At 38.3% G+C, this 14,290-nt stretch overlaps 2 protein-coding genes across 5 annotated transcripts in view; one reads left to right on the forward strand and one right to left on the reverse strand.

Moving 5' to 3' along the window:
• LOC110460013 (multidrug resistance protein 1-like) overlaps positions 1-14,290 on the reverse strand; it is a 90,366-nt gene that overhangs the window by 31,076 nt on the left and 45,000 nt on the right. The window lies entirely within an intron of this gene.
• LOC110460014 overlaps positions 1-14,290 on the forward strand; it is a 48,913-nt gene that overhangs the window by 19,100 nt on the left and 15,523 nt on the right. The window contains exon 1 of one of the 4 annotated variants that reach the window (XM_021512708.1): positions 10,606-10,839. The exons of the other annotated variants lie outside the window; for them this stretch is intronic. The gene's annotated coding sequence lies outside the window, so the exon portion shown is untranslated. Of the gene's footprint in view, positions 1-10,605; positions 10,840-14,290 lie in introns of those variants that run through there. 4 annotated transcript variants of the gene reach the window in all.

Here is a 14,290-nt window from a genome sequence, read left to right on the forward strand (position 1 = left end):
TGTCAGTAATAATTCTTGATAAGTATCTAAACACATATTTTTACTGTATTAAAGAAGAAAAAATAACCAAATTTGTGAGTGAATCTACAAAAAGTCTAAAAATCAATGACAAATAATTATGTACGTAGATTTTAAGAGTTGAATTGTATGTAATAAGATAACAAAGCTTCCTTTAGCTTACATTCAGGACAGGTTCACAGCCTCTGTACCAGTAGAGGTACTCCCTAGTTATAGTGTAGTACATGTTAGTAGAAGCTGTATAGGGGTTCACAGCCTCTGTATACGTACCACCCTAGTTATAGTGTAGTACATGCTAGTACAAGCTGTATAGGGGTTCACAGCCTCTGTACCACCCTAGTTATAGTGTAGTACATGTAAGAACAAGCTGTATAGGGGTTCACAGCCTCTGTACCACCCTAGTTATAGCGTAGTACATGTTAGTACAAGCTGTTAGGGGTTCACAGACTCTGTACCAGTCGTGGTACTCCCTAGTTATAGTGTAGTACATGCAAGTACAAGCTGTATAGGGGTTCACAGCCTCTCTCCCAGTAAAGGTACTCCCTAGTTCTAGTGTAGTACATGTTTGTACAAGCTGTATAGGGGTTCACAGCCTCTGTCCCACCCTAGTTATAGTGTAGTACATGTTAGTCCAAGCTGTATAGGGGTTCACAGCCTCTGTCCCACCCTAGTTATAGTGTAGTACATGTTAGTCCAAGCTGTATAGGGGTTCACAGCCTCTCTAACAGTAAAGGTACTCCCTAGTTCTAGTGTAGTACATGTTAGTACAAGCTGTATAGGGGTTCACAGCCTATGTACCACCCTAGTTATAGTGTAGTACATTTTAGTACAAGCTGTATAGGGGTTCACAGCCTCTCTCCCAGTAAAGGTACTCCCTAGTTCTAGTGTAGTACATGCTAGTACAAGCTGAATAGGGGTTCACAGACTCTGTACCAGTAGTGGAACTCCCTAGTTATAGTGTAGTACATGTAAGAACAAGCAGTGTAGGGGTTCACAGCCTCTGTACCACCCTAGTTATACTGTAGTACATGTAAGAACAAGCTGTATAGGGGGTCACAGCCTCTGTACCAGTAGTGGTACTCCCTAGTTATGGTGTAGTACATGTTAGTACAAGCTGTTAGGGGGTCACAGACTCTGTACCAGTAGAGGTACTCATAGTTATAGTGTAGTACATGCTAGTACAAGCTGAATAGGGGTTCACAGCCTCTCTACCAGTAAAGGTACTCCCTAGTTATAGGGTAGTACATGTTAGTACAAGCTGTATAGGGGTTCACAGACTCTGTACAAGTAGAGTTACTCATAGTTATAGTGTAGTACATGTTAGTACCAGCTGTATAGGGGTTCACAGACTCTGTACAAGTAGAGTTACTCATAGTTATAGTGTAGTACATGTTAGTACCAGCTGTATAGGGGTTCACAGACTCTGTACAAGTAGAGTTACTCATAGTTATAGTGTAGTACATGTTAGTACAAGCTTTTAGGGGTTCACAGACTCTGTACCAGTAGAGGTACTCCCTAGTTATAGTGTAGTACATGTTAGTACAGGCTGTATAGGGGTTCACAGACTCTGTACCAGTAGAGTTACTCATAGTTATAGTGTAGTACATGTTAGTACAAGCTGTTAGGGGTTCACAGACTCTGTACCAGTAGAGGTACTCATAGTTATAGTGTAGTACATGTTAGTACAAGCTGTATAGGGGTTCACAGCCTCTGTACCAGTAGAGGTACTCCCTAGTTCTAGTGTAGTACATGTTAGTACAAGCTGTATAGGGGTTCACAGACTCTGTACCAGTAGAGGTACTCCCTAGTTCTAGTGTAGTACATGTTAGTACAAGCTGTATAGGGGTTCACAGCCTCTGTACCAGTAGAGGTACTCCCTAGTTCTAGTGTAGTACATGTTAGTACAAGCTGTATAGGGGTTCACAGCCTCTGTACCAGTAGAGGTACTCCCTAGTTCTAGTGTAGTACATGTTAGTACAAGCTGTATAGGGGTTCACAGCCTCTGTACCAGTAGAGGTACTCCCTAGTTCTAGTGTAGTACATGTTAGTACAAGCTGTATAGGGGTTCACAGCCTCTGTACCAGTAGAGGTACTCCCTAGTTCTAGTGTAGTACATGTTAGTACAAGCTGTATAGGGGTTCACAGCCTCTGTACCAGTAGAGGTACTCCCTAGTTCTAGTGTAGTACATGTTAGTACAAGCTGTATAGGGGTTCACAGCCTCTGTACCAGTAGAGGTACTCCCTAGTTCTAGTGTAGTACATGTTAGTACAAGCTGTATAGGGGTTCACAGCCTCTGTACCAGTAGAGGTACTCCCTAGTTCTAGTGTAGTACATGTTAGTACAAGCTGTATAGGGGTTCACAGCCTCTGTACCAGTAGAGGTACTCCCTAGTTCTAGTGTAGTACATGTTAGTACAAGCTGTATAGGGGTTCACAGCCTCTGTACCAGTAGAGGTACTCCCTAGTTCTAGTGTAGTACATGTTAGTACAAGCTGTATAGGGGTTCACAGCCTCTGTACCAGTAGAGGTACTCCCTAGTTCTAGTGTAGTACATGTTAGTACAAGCTGTATAGGGGTTCACAGCCTCTGTACCAGTAGAGGTACTCCCTAGTTCTAGTGTAGTACATGTTAGTACAAGCTGTATAGGGGTTCACAGCCTCTGTACCAGTAGAGGTACTCCCTAGTTCTAGTGTAGTACATGTTAGTACAAGCTGTATAGGGGTTCACAGCCTCTGTACCAGTAGAGGTACTCCCTAGTTCTAGTGTAGTACATGTTAGTACAAGCTGTATAGGGGTTCACAGCCTCTGTACCAGTAGAGGTACTCCCTAGTTCTAGTGTAGTACATGTTAGTACAAGCTGTATAGGGGTTCACAGCCTCTGTACCAGTAGAGGTACTCCCTAGTTCTAGTGTAGTACATGTTAGTACAAGCTGTATAGGGGTTCACAGCCTCTGTACCAGTAGAGGTACTCCCTAGTTCTAGTGTAGTACATGTTAGTACAAGCTGTATAGGGGTTCACAGCCTCTGTACCAGTAGAGGTACTCCCTAGTTCTAGTGTAGTACATGTTAGTACAAGCTGTATAGGGGTTCACAGCCTCTGTACCAGTAGAGGTACTCCCTAGTTCTAGTGTAGTACATGTTAGTACAAGCTGTATAGGGGTTCACAGCCTCTGTACCAGTAGAGGTACTCCCTAGTTCTAGTGTAGTACATGTTAGTACAAGCTGTATAGGGGTTCACAGCCTCTGTAACAGTAGTGGTACTCCCTAGTTATAGGGTAGTACATGTTAGTACAAGCTGTATAGGGGTTCACAGCCTCTGTAACAGTAGTGGTACTCCCTAGTTATAGTGTAGTACATGTTAGTACAAGCTGTATTGGGGTTCCGCAATGAGTGATGGTTGGTAATTATGTTTGTCTAATTCAACTTTAAAGTTAATTTAATTGTATAAAGACAAATTATATTATCTTTAGAAATCTATGTTTCTCTTTGTTTTCCAATTAGGGGAACAATTGCCATTTGGTTTGATGTCACAATGGAAGATGTTGCGTAAGGGTGCAGGATGTTATCATCAGAATATTGACTTGTATTGAAATAACGTCCAGAGTTATCTACTTAAAGAGGGTAACCCAAAATGTTTACAAACTCCTGTAAGATTTATACAACTGATCTGAGAGTGGGGAAACCTATAATGATTGTGGGAGACGATAGCTTTATTTCGCTGAACTATAAACCTGCATGACCCTACACTGAACTAACACTATTAGCAACAATACAATTTATAAATCAAACCAAACTTTATCTGTATGTACAGGTACATTAGAGGACAATTGGAAATTAGAAGATAATTGCTGACTGCTGTCCAATGTTAGATTGTTAGAACTGAACTGAGATCGGTTAGAACTCTTACATTTGTATATATATAGCTACTGTGCAGTGGGATAGAGCCAGACTGTTCAAACATAATGACTCACCATCTGAATCGGTGTGCAAAATTAACATTGAACTCACGGCAATAGTCAAAACAGTACTTAAAACGGTGATTACTCTGATTTGAGCTCATCAATTATTTACGTTTTAAAAGCGATTTTCTGAAGGCATATGTATCTCTTCAGCTGCTCATTATTTTATTTCACACATTTTATAAATTATAAATTGTCCCTGACACCAATAGTCGAACCCTCCCTTATAATAGGCTACCACCCAGCTGACTGGCCACCTCACATCTGCCATGAGGTCCAATACCTATGAACTCGACACAGTCCAGTCCCACCTAGTAACATTCCTCCTTTTTAAAATCTTTGCTACCAAAAACCAGAGCCTTTACATCCCAGGTTTGGGTATCACCTTGTCACCTTTGATTACTTGAAACAGAAGAGAAAATGCAAGGCCAGATCTAGACCAGGATTTGAACGCGGTACCATCAAACTCTAGACTTAATCTCTAACCAGTTTAGCTACAATGTACCTGGTCGCTGGCGATCGATCCAGTCCAGTGCCACTTCAGGGTTTACTCGGCCAAGTGATCAGTAATAATCAACACAAACCTCTGTCTAAGTGCTGTACACAAACATCACACCTAGAGAGACCAGTGACCTCTAGCTCCCTACTAACACACATTGTTGTATACATTATTGTTATTTACATACCGGGTATTACATATATGAATGTTTTTTCCACATTGAAAAACTGTTAAAATCAATCAAAATTATGGAGTGTACATGTATATAACCCTGTAAACTGTAAATCAGATATTCTTGCATGCTTATGCAATTCCACAGTGTTCAATATTTTGTGTTTTCTGTTTTCAAGAGTAAAATAATATATAAAATGACAGTTTTTTTTCCCATTATCTCTTGTATTGTTTTTAAAATAGTTTAAAATGGACTTTGAAGTCAAACTGATGCAAAATGATTTTTCTGTGTTCTTATGGAGGTGTAAATAACTTAAGTGCTTCATACTCTGGCGGTTTATCAGAGGTAAATATGGTAGCAACAACTAAAACACACCATAAATGTTAGTATAATAAATATGGCATAAAGTCTGTGATAACTGAAATGTTCGGCATCCTGTAAATGTCTGTTAAAATCAAAACATCAAATGTTCAAAAGAAATTGCTTGTTTGAAGGCCCATAAATTGTATACACTGTCTGTACATCATCCCTAACTTTGGTAGGAATCTGTGTCTAGCTATAAGGCAGGAGTGTAAGTTGAAACCATATGCTGCTTTGTGGACTGAAATGTTTATAAAAAAAACCTTGTTTGCAAGGTGCTTCACCATATTGAGATCGCCATGTTCATCCTCACAGGGAGTATGCTTCATAATTGATTGTTATGAATCATTTACAGTTAACAAGACAAATATCGGAAGCCTGTCTGTGTCAGACTGACTATAAAAGTCAAAATGTCCATCACAAGGTATTGTAGCAATGAGTAATAGAGAGTTAATGGGGGAAGGCTTTTTACAATATAGTAAATTTAAAATGTATGTATGATGATCATGAACCCCAATGGACCAAAGAAACAAAATATTTTTGTAATGAACCCCAATAAAAAAGATAAACCTTGAGGAGCCTAAGGAAGCAGTTCATTAAAACATGTTTATGATGAACAAGGAGGGACTAAAAGAATATATATATACATCTTCACAAAAACATGTTTACCATGTTTGAACTCAAAGAGACCTAAGGAATCAGGTAACATTGCTATGATGAACCCTGATCATGATCAGGGACCAATTATGAAGTTGTTCACAAAAAAATGTTTATTATGAACCCCAAAGGACCTATAAGGAATCAGTTCACTACCATATGTTGATCATGAACCAGGTAAGAATAAGGAATATATATATATTCACCTGAAGTGTAATTTAATTATTCTATTTGGAGGTCAGTCTGTTAGATAATATTTTACCAGGCAAATAAAATGTGGCTCATTTAGCAAGGAAAGATACATCATGTTTTGCTGTAAATGTACAATGCATACAGATTAGGATGAGTAGTATGTTTACCAATAAATAGATAAATGCCAACTATATACATAGTTACCATATATACCTTTACCTACATGATACTCTATGGTAATTTTAGGACTAAGTTATGACTGATGATCGGATGATATTGGTCTTTGCCAAATATTTATATTTCTGTTGCACCGTCTCTATAAATAAACCTTAATATGTTCAAAACGTTGTCAAAGTGTATGAAATTTATGAACATGTAACAGGAAAAAGAAGTGTATTTATAGAGATCAACTTTGAGGGACAACACTATGGTCATTTGTTATTTATAGAGATAAACTTTGAGGGACAGCGCTATGGTCATTTGGTATTTATAGAGATCAACTGGGAGGGACAACACTGGTCATTTGGTATTTATAGAGATCAACTTTGAGGGACAACACTATGGTCATTTGTTATTTATAGAGATAAACTTTGAGGGACAGCGCTATGGTCATTTGGTATTTATAGAGAATAACTTTGAGGGACAGCGCTATGGTCATTTGGTATTTATAGAGAATAACTTTGAGGGACAGCGCTATGGTCATTTGGTATTTATAGAGAATAACTTTGAGGGACAGCGCTATGGTCATTTGGTATTTATAGAGATAAACTTTGAGGGACAGCGCTATGGTCATTTGGTATTTATAGAGATTAACTTTGAGGGACAACGCTATGGTCATTTGGTATTTATAGAGATCAACCTTGAGGGACAGCGCTATGGTCATTTGGTATTTATAGAGAATAACTTTGAGGGACAGCGCTATGGTCATTTGGTATTTATAGAGAATAACTTTGAGGGACAGCGCTATGGTCATTTGGTATTTATAGAGATAAACTTTGAGGGACAGCGCTATGGTCATTTGGTATTTATAGAGATTAACTTTGAGGGACAACACTATGGTCATTTGGTATTTATAGAGATCAACTTGGAGGGACAACACTATGGTCATTTGGTATTTATAGAGATTAACTTTGAGGGACAGCGCTATGGTCAGTTGGTATTTATAGAGATTAACGTTGAGGGACAGCACTATGTTCATTTGGTATTTATAGAGATCAACTTTGAGGGACAGCCCTATGGCCATTTGGTATTTATAGAGATTAACTTTGAGGGACAACACTATGGTCATTTGGTATTTATAGAGATTAACTTTGAGGGACAACACTATGGTCATTTGGTATTTATAGTGATCAACTTTGAGGGACAGCGCTATGGTCATTTGGTATTTATAGAGATTAACTTTGAGGGACAGCGCTATGGTCAGTTGGTATTTATAGAGATTAACGTTGAGGGACAGCACTATGTTCATTTGGTATTTATAGAGATCAACTTTGAGGGACAGCCCTATGGCCATTTGGTATTTATAGAGATTAACTTTGAGGGACAACACTATGGTCATTTGGTATTTATAGTGATCAACTTTGAGGGACAGCGCTATGGTCATTTGGTATTTATAGAGATCAACTTGGAGGGACAACACTATGGTCATTTGGTATTTATAGAGATCAACTTTGAGTGACAGCGCTATGGTCATTTGGTATTTATAGAGATTAACTTTGAGGGACAGCGCTATGGTCAGTTGGTATTTATAGAGATTAACGTTGAGGGACAGCACTATGTTCATTTGGTATTTATAGAGATCAACTTTGAGGGACAACACTATGGTCATTTGGTATTTATAGAGATTAACTTTGAGGGACAGCACTATGGTCATTTGGTATTTATAGAGATTAACTTTGAGGGACAACGCTATGGTCATTTGGTATTTATAGAGATTAACTTTGAGGGACAGCACTATGGTCATTTGGTATTTATAGAGATCAACTTTGAGGGACAGCGCTATGGTCATTTGGTATTTATAGAGAATAACTTTGAGGGACAGCGCTATGGTCATTTGGTATTTATAGAGATCAACTTTTGCTTTTTTGTAATCATTTTACGGACTTCAGGGGTTATGGGGTATCATGTTAATCATGGAATTCAACAATATGCAAATTTGTGTTCTTTAATGTAAACACAAAAACATCCCTTAACAGTATCAATTATGGCTCAAGTATAGAGGTTTTTATCACTAATTTTGATCCACTCACCCCAAAGAATTATGTGAATACAATGGCAGCCCCCCTCAAATTGTGTATATGCAACTACCCACAACCCCACCCCCCTCCCGGCTGGTGTTAATACACTGATCCACTGGTTCTCCTCATTATCATTGAACTATGTATACAATCCCCTACCCTGTCTTAGTGTACACACTGCCAGTTACAAGATCACTAATTGCTCTGGTGCCTGTCATATATACAGATGGGTTAATTGATTGAGTCATGATGCAGTACAATTATCAGTACATGTAGGTTGTGACCTGCTATCATATCATACCATCTAATCAGTTTCTAACAAGTGATCATGAGCTAAGACAGCATGAGGGCCCTTGTTTGAACTTTGACCTTTGTCCTTCCACATTAATGTAATGCTCTCCCAAGATAATTCCATTATGTTTGTGGAGATTTCTCTAGGATGTATTATTGAATGTCCATAGTACCACATTTATTCAGGTAAATGCACACTTATAAACCAATACACTACTAAGACAAGTACAGAAGCATGAGAAAAGATGGCTATTAAAACAGAATCTTATGGTTGGATAGGAGTGATGGCCTCTTAAGCAGAAGCTAGTTCTAAATTATTGATGGAAGTGATGACCTCTAAAGACAGGTTCTAAATTAGTGACAAAAGTGATGACCTCTAAAGGCAGGTTCTAAATTAGTGACAGAAGTGATGACCTCTAAAGGCAGGTTCTAAATTAGTGACAAAAGCAATGACCTCTAAAGCAGGTTCTAAGTAAGTGACGGAAGTGATGACCTCTAAAGGCAGGTTCTAAATTAGTGACAGGAGTGATGTCCTCTAAAGGCAGGTTCTAAATTAGTGACAGAAGTGATGACCTCTAAAGGCAGGTTCTAAATTAGTGACAAAAGCGATGACCTCTAAAGGCAGGTTCTAAAGTACTGATGGAGGTGATGACCTCTAAAGGCAGGTTCTTAATTGATGACAGAAGTGATGTCCTCTAAAGGCAGGTTCTAAATTAGTGACGGAAGTGATGACCTTTAAAGGCAGGTTCTAAATAAGTGACAAAAGCGATGACCTCTAAAGACAGGTTTTAAAGTACTGATGGAGGTGATGACCTCTAAAGACAGGTTCTAAATGAGTGACAGAAGTGATGTCCTCTAAAGGCAGGTTCTAAATTAGTGACAGAAGTGATGACCAGTAAAGGCAGGTTCTTAATTAGTGACAGAAGTGATGACCAGTAAAGGCAGGTTCTTAGTCAGTGATGGAAGTGATGGCCTCTAAAGGAAGTTTCTAAAATATTGATGGTTTCAAAAGGCAGGTTCTATAAAGTAGTAACAGAAGTGATGACCGTGACTTAACAGACAGTAAAGTGACAAAATATCTACAGGGATGGTTTTTCATGACAGCTCCACAGGTAAGTGTCAGAATGGATGGTCTAAGAGTTGAGCTATCAATACATGTGCTAAGGTTTAACGTGCAATAGTAGAAGGAGCCGGTAAAGAACTATGGTAAAGACAGATTCTAGTGTGAGTTGGAATAGAATTTGGTAGATATTAAAGAGCTGGTCACTCTGATATCAAGACAGCTTATAATACAATGTACTTGTAGCATTCACCTTCTTTAGAGTATGTTCTGGCATAATAGCTTGTGCCTGGAATAATGAATCCCTGAAGGTAATTCAAGCCCTAAAGGTAATTGTGCAATTAGCCTTAGACGTGACAGTAATCACACCTATTGGGACAGGTACGTCTTATCTCGCCAAGTCACGGCCAGCTGATCCTACCTGCAAGGTAGGTCAGTACTTATAATACTATACTAATAGATAGTGGGGAGATGGACAGTTATACAATAGACGGTCTACTACTTATTACTGTAGAGGTAGGTGTAACTGGTTCAAAGGTCAGAATCACATAAAGATATATAGATAGACATATACAGCTTTAACAGGGACGTCTTTAAGTACTAATATAAGGGTGGGACCAGGTAGGGTACTTACCTGTGTATCTGCTATATTTGTTTAACTTAAGTAAGGTAATAAGAGATGATGGGGTAGGCATTATATGTACCAAGGGTGACCAGGTAAGTAGTGGTTTTGTTTCATTCAGGTTTAGGGCATTATAATCATGAATTAAGCAATCCTTTTCTATAAATTGTACACAATAGAATCATTTCATATATCCTTGACATATTTACCAAATAGTGTGACAGTAGATTTTTTTTTATAAATTTTATCTAAGTCCATGATATTGATATCTTCTCAGGTGTTTTTTTTCAAGGAAAAGATTATAAAATGAAAAACTATGATTGTCTGTTCATAGAAAACTGTATATGTTTCTATATTTTTGCTGTTATGATGATCTTCGGATGTAAATATGATGTGCATAGGAAGGCGAGCTGGGAGACTAGTGCATGTTGCTCTACAACCTCAGTTCTGTATACGTATCTTACAGTTATGGGTGCTGGGTGCATGTATAAAGTCGGTGCTAGGGGTTGAAAGATGATACAGGCAGGTTGTTTAGAGGAGGAGTGTGATATTCCCATTCCTTCAGCCTCTGTATCAGCTAGCCACGGTGGTTTGACAGATACCTATCTAAAACATGACAAGGGGTCTACACACTTCAGCTTGAGGAGTTGGGGGAGGCCTACACAGAACCAGTGTACATACAATGCAAACTGGCCTTGTTTGTTTGGAGAAGTATGTAGGCTATGTCAATGTCATTCTAGACCTTAGAGGCTAAAACCTCCCAGGCGTCCATGTAAGTAGAAATATATGTGACTCAATGTTCCATGAATGATGGACCTACATATATTTCAGTGGAATGTATATTTTTTGTGAAAAGAATTCACTTTAACTATATTTAACATTATATATTGTTGAACAGGGTAATTGTTCGACAGATGATAATCACATATTTCAGTCAGGAATCATTTAAAATAGCATGATTGATCATTATCTTCAGTCGATTCATTGATATGTGTGAAAATATGATATCAATAACTTATAGTGTTTAATTTTGTCAGATACTTATTTCTGGTAAATTCGGTATGGGGTAGGTAGGAGGGTCAAATATTACAGTGACTGAATCCTCCTGAAACTTCATTATTATTTTTGAAGTTTTCATCATTTGCTTTTTTCAAATTCCCTGTTATACTTAATGGTCCAGCATCAGAACAAATTTCCTATGGAAGTGAAAAAGAAAGAACTCATTGGCATGATTTGGAAGGTATTCGTGCTACGGAATGGGTAAAAGGATCTTTTTAGATGTGAAAAAAATATGCTTAAAAGAAAAAACGTTTGCCTTCATGTGGCCAAACAGTATGAAGTCATTATTAGCAGAACCAGACAGAACTTTTGAACTTAAGAATGACCTTTGACCTTGTTAATGTGCTTTCCTGCTGTTGTAGCCCCATGCATGTAGCTTGTCACAGCTTCTAAGTTAATTGGAAACCAGCTGGAATTGTATACCTTTCACCAAATAGATGTTTGCCTGTAATGTTTAGAATCTGTCATAATACCTTATTAGCAGCTATAAAATGATGAAGAAACAAAAGCAGGTGTATACTTTGTCAGTTTTCTATATTAGTTATTTCATTTCTTAAAAAATAAATGTAATGTAATATATATATATATGAGTTATTACTACCTATGATAACATAATTGCCAATAATACATATATATGTGTCAGGTTAGATATTGGGATCCTCTTATCAAATCATTAATGAGATATTCCATATTATGATATTATAATGAAATTTCTACATAACCATCAGAGGTCCCTTCTTTGATCAAGTATATTCCCTTCCATCAGTGATTCCCCCTCCCTAATCAAGTCGGTTTGAATCTCTTCCATCAATGATTCCCCCTCCCTAATCAAGTTGGTTCCCTTTCATCAATGATTTTCCTCCCTGATCAAGTGGGTACCTGCCATCATCAGTGATTCCCCTCCCCAATCAAGTGTGTTCCAACAACAACAATAACAACCCCCTCCCCCAATCACCTTCACAACCAGGCTGCTGGCTGCTTCTTTTGATTCCCTGACTAGATACTATCCTTTCCCTGACCAGTGACTATCCTTTCCCTGACCAGTGACTATCCATCCCTGACTAGAGACTATCCTTTCCCTGACCAGTGACTATCCCCTCCCTGACCAGTGACTATATTCTTTCTCTGACTAGAGACTATCCTTTCCCTGACCAGTGACTATCCTTTCCCTGACCAGTGCCTATCCTTTCCCTGACCAGGTCCCTTACATCAATCATCCTTTTCTTCCTGGCCAGGTCCCTTACATCAATCAGCCCTCCCCCTAACAACATACAGAAGGTAGTATTGTGCTCAAGGCTGTAGTGTTCTGTTATTGAACCACAACCCTCAGTGTGTGTATGTTGTGTGATGCTAGTAGTTTGAGCGGAATTTTAAACCAGAATCTCGGGAGATTGATGGAAAGTGGCCACGGTGTAACCTTCTTCTTGGCTATCGATTTGTTTATATTTCTGAGACATGAATCTTTAGGTTAAAGTACATCCATGCAGAAGGTGGATGTGTGTGGTAGACAGTAAGGTAGGTGTATGGGTGGATGTTTGTGAGCTGGTAATTTTGATCTTAAGTCTTGAGTGATGTACTTGACACACCATCATGACAGGATAGTATGTAATATAAATAATTCATAACTATCAGGGGTTCTGTTCAGATATGTAGATCTATATGTTGGAAATATGTGTCAAAATCTAATCCTATGTTTCCATATTTCACTAGTGATAGTACATAATCTTTGTACAGAGACTGTTATGATACATCAGCACTAAATTGAATATCCACATGCAGAAAATGCTGGGGTGATGATCAATAGACCTTTCCGACGCGTACATTAATTGACCAATCACAGAGCCGGAAATAATTATCACCGACACAGTGTATACACGTCTGCCATATTGTCCCACAAACAAAAATATTACGGTGTGGGACAACAGCTAGAGAGACGACAGCAAGATGGTAATTCGATGCGCGTGGGGCGAGTGTAATGCAGACGGAAGATATCCAGAAAGACTAGACGGAGGACGGTTTATCCTATTTCCCAAACCAAAAACAAATCTTGACAAATGCAAGAGATGGATTAAAGCGTGCGGCAGACCTCACGAGCAGTTGAACATTGAACGGATAAATAAGCACAAAGCGGTCTGGTCAAAGGTGTGTACCGAATTATATACATGTTAACTGTTGAAAGGTACACCGGTCGATCTCTACCAAGTGCAGCACTTGTGTATCTCAATACTTGTGTCAAAGTTGTTGTTGATGAAATGAAGTTTGGAAAGTAACAGCCGACTACTAGGAACGTTATAGTCTGTAAGATCGAATCAGTGGATGACCGATCGCGAATATGGTGTATGAACTGTACTGTAGATAAATCCAGATATATGTAGGCCTACACGTTTAATAAATAAATAAATGAACACCACGTTATACCTGTTATTAATGCAAAAAGTGTTCATTGCATTACAAGGGAAATATAATGAGTGTATGACTTGGGGGGGGGGGGGGGGGGGGGGGGGGGGGGGGGGGGTACATGAAATTCCGATAGTAAATAGATACATTACACTTTATTAGTTAATTGTTACTGTACCCTGATTGAAATATATATTTCTCGACTTACTATCAGAATCTTAAATGTCTGTGGTGCAAACTGTCTAACTAAAACGGACAGGGACAGTAATAAATCTCTGCTAAGTTTTAATTTGATTAATCTTTACCAGTTTAGCTCTAATTTCCACTATATTTAATGTGTTTCAGTTAATATTATGCCTTTTTTGTATATTTTAGCATTTTGTTGGGGAAAATGGACCAACTGCCAGCTACCCAGACCCTATACAAGCAGACGGCTCCACCAGCACTCCAGCCAGGTCAATGCCAAAGACCAGAGAAACAACTCCATGGCTGAAAAGGAGAAAGAGAAAAACACCTCTTGATGAGAACACAATGATGTAAGAAAAAACGAATTAAAGATTTCCACACTCATTTATAAATATATATTTATATATATATTCAAAATGGGATATTTCTTTATTGGTATGTCACATTTCATGTCATATATATATATACAATACATAGTACTAATCATTTGGAAAAAAAGATAGATCAACAATATATTATACTATGTTAATTTCACTACATCTTGTAAAAGTTAACTCTTTCACTCAGACAAAATTGTGTTG

Source organism: Mizuhopecten yessoensis, unplaced genomic scaffold (assembly GCF_002113885.1).
Source record: "Mizuhopecten yessoensis strain PY_sf001 unplaced genomic scaffold, ASM211388v2 scaffold10289, whole genome shotgun sequence".
Lineage (NCBI taxonomy): Eukaryota > Metazoa > Mollusca > Bivalvia > Pectinida > Pectinidae > Mizuhopecten > Mizuhopecten yessoensis.